We start from the raw sequence: 3,250 nt of genomic DNA, 5'->3' as shown, positions 1-3,250 counted from the left end.
AAATCTTTTGCACATACTCAAGAACTGAAGAAATTTGCCATAACAAGACCAGCTATATAGGAAACATTTAGACCTATTCTCAACACTGACCATCAGAATAAGCCAACAGCAAAGTAAATACCCAGAAGCTAAAGGTTAAAACTTTTATTCTACATGGTACAAAGCATAAAACTAAGCAGTGGACTTTCACAAAATAAAATGAATGCCACCACACTTATCAATTCTCTCAATAAATATTAATTACTTGAATTCCCCACTGAAGAGTTACAGGCTAGCTCATTGGATACAAAAGCACAGGCCATGCATATGCTGCCTCTAGAAAACACACCTCACCTTGAAGAACAAATCAAGCACAAGGATAAGGGATGGGAAACAGCATTTCCAGCAAATGGAAAAAGGAAGGAAGGAGGAGTTGTAATCTTATTTTCAAATACAAGTGGATTTAGAGCAATTAAAGTTAAGAAAGACAAAGACGGTCATTTATTTGATTAATTAAATATCAAGGGAGAGATTGAAGTCAATTGTGTTCCTCTTTGTGAAGCAGTTTCCAGGTAGATAAGGAAAAATTATAGAGTAGCCTCATCCCATGTTTAGAGAAAGGCAGAGAAATTAAAAGACAGGAAGGGAGAAGGAAAAATCGGAAAGACCTGAAGTTACTGCTTTAGTTAACTTGTTAACCTCAATTCTTAGAGGTATTATTTTCTGAGCCCCAACAGTAGAATAATCTCCAAAGCACTGTAATTATTATCATCCTTGGGGGCTGTGGAAAACTCCAGAACAATATTTGTGAAGACTTAAATTATGGAATAATATTCAGAACTGCTTAGAACAACAACACTTATGCACAATTGATAGATTACCTTTATTTAGACAACTAATCACTTAGCTAAACTCTCTGCTTTTACTTAGTAATCGCCATGGAACCATAATTTTGTTAGATATAAATTTAAACTGTACGACTTGGCTGATATATAGTGAAAAGTGTGACAAATCCCTAGACACAGTTTTTATGTTACAATGAGACTTTTGTGTTTGAGACTTTTCTCTCTCAGTTTCTCCCAAGGGTCTTTCAACTAAACATTCCTATTTGTCAATTATTACTCATGAATTTCTTAAATGATTCTCAGAGATACCAATCCCCTCATATTTTCCCAATTTGAATTTTTTCAGAAAATAAAAAAATAGAATTTTCTAATTCCCTTTAACAATAAATAGGCTGATTTCTGGTAGGGAGTTATGACTGCTAACATCATGTTCTTATGGAAACTAAGGCTTTCAAGCTCATTCATTTCTCTTTCCTACTGACCACTTCAACATTTTCATGACTCTCTTGGTGATACCATATTAGGTATCTTTTCTCCTATGCCAGAGATTCTTAAATTATCTTAATTTTATTAAACAATAATTATAATGTCTTTATCCTCTACTTTGAGGAAAAGAGCATGGAGTAAGGGGCTTGAGCTACTTATCTGAACTAAAGAATTTTTGCTTAAGATTCTGTCTCTTGAGTCAGAAATGCATTGGCAATGCACCAAAATTATGCATCTATTATGTGTTTTCTACTGTCTACAGGGTGAAGTCTGAGTCTTGCAGCAAAATTGTGTTTGAAAACTTGGGAGAAAGGTTCATTTTTATGGGGTTTTTTGGTCTAAATTATTACTCAAAATTAATGCATGTGTATAAATATGTGTGTGTACTATTTTCTGCGTTACATAGAGAAATGAGAAGATGAAAGAGAAAATGGATTGGTGAAGGAAGGAGAGCACACCCAAGCAAGGTGGTCATCAAGGTCCAATTTTAGAAATGAGATTCAAATACTCAATATTCACTGCAGAAATTACTAAATGTAGATGGCTGGTTTTGTTCAAGTGCATACTGGTGACTCTTTCTGTTGGAAGAGTCTGTTGGAAATTTTTCTTCACTTAAGATAATAATAAATAAATTATTGATGTTGATTCTCCTAATTCTGGTAACTTTGGGTGTGACTGGATAAGCATAGGAACTATAACAGTAAAGAGATTTACAGTTTGGCAAGCTTTGTTCTCTTTATAAGATCCATGGACTGCCTTGACTTAGGAAATGACATGTTATTCATGCCATCTATGCTGACATTCATAGGGAACCCTGGTCTGGAACCTGTACAATATTGGAATGGGATTCCATTTTGTGCTATGTACATCATTGCTTTGATTGGAAATTCTCTACTTTTGATTATTATCAAATATGAATCCAGCCTCCATGAGCCCATGTATATCCTCCTAGACATGTTAGGAACCAGAGACATTGCACTTAGCACCAGCATTATGCCCAAGATACTTGGAATTTTTTGATTCCACTTGCCAAAGACCTATTTTGATGCTTGCCTCTTTTCAGGTGTGGCTCATCCACACATTCAGGTATTGAATCAAATGTCCTGCTGGCCATGGCTCCTGACTGCTATGTAGCTATCTGTTATCCTCTGAAGTATGCTACCCTATTTGCAGGAGAAGTTGTCACTTGCACTGGTTTTGAGGTTACATTGTGACCTGAAGTTCTGGCAATCCTCTGCCTATTGCTCATAATATGACTCTTGAAATTTTGCCAAACCATGCTAATATTTCTCACTTACTGTGAGCACATGGCTCAGGTGAAGTTTGCCACTAGAAATGGTTCTAAGTCAATAGAAACATCAATAAGTTCTATGTTTTCTTGGAGTTTTTATTGTTGGTGAACCTGAGTTCATTTTCATTACCCTCTCCTATGTTTATCACTGTTTTCCATCTGCCCCAGAAAGAGACATGGCTTAAAGCATTTAATACATGTATTCTCCATACACGTGTCTTCTTCCAATTCTATCTCCTTGCTTTTTTCTCCCTTTTTACTTACAGATCTGGATCTTATATTCCATAATATGTACATATCACCTTGTCTAACCCTTATTTACTAGTCTAAATACCCCTCAACTCCATTATCTATACAGTGAAGATCCATTCAAGATAAGGTAGTAAAAATGTTCTGTACAAAGACCAGACTGCACATTTGATTGAAATAGTTCTTTTCTATTTGTAATTCTATAAATGTAGACCTTACAAGATCTGGAAATTCAGCTAATGTTTTTGGGTAACATCATGATTGATGAATAAATTAAGGACTACATACACACAAACAACTAAAAAAATATATATCCATAGAAGTTTGTGCATTTTTGCTGGCTATACAAACAGAACTAAAATTGCAGTATAAAAGGATTTTCATTAATATTTGATAGATA

General features: G+C 34.8%; 1 pseudogene; it reads left to right on the top strand.

Annotated features, from left to right (window-relative positions):
* Positions 1-2,057: 2,057 nt before the first annotated feature.
* Positions 2,058-2,912, top strand: LOC100963553 (annotated as a pseudogene).
* Positions 2,913-3,250: the final 338 nt, after the last annotated feature.

The sequence above is a fragment of the Otolemur garnettii genome, unplaced genomic scaffold (assembly GCF_000181295.1).
Source record: "Otolemur garnettii isolate 467f Iridium unplaced genomic scaffold, OtoGar3 scaffold00001, whole genome shotgun sequence".
Taxonomy (NCBI): Eukaryota; Metazoa; Chordata; class Mammalia; order Primates; family Galagidae; genus Otolemur; species Otolemur garnettii.
Note: the sequence above shows the minus strand (reverse complement) of the source record. Positions and strands in the feature narration are given on the sequence as shown.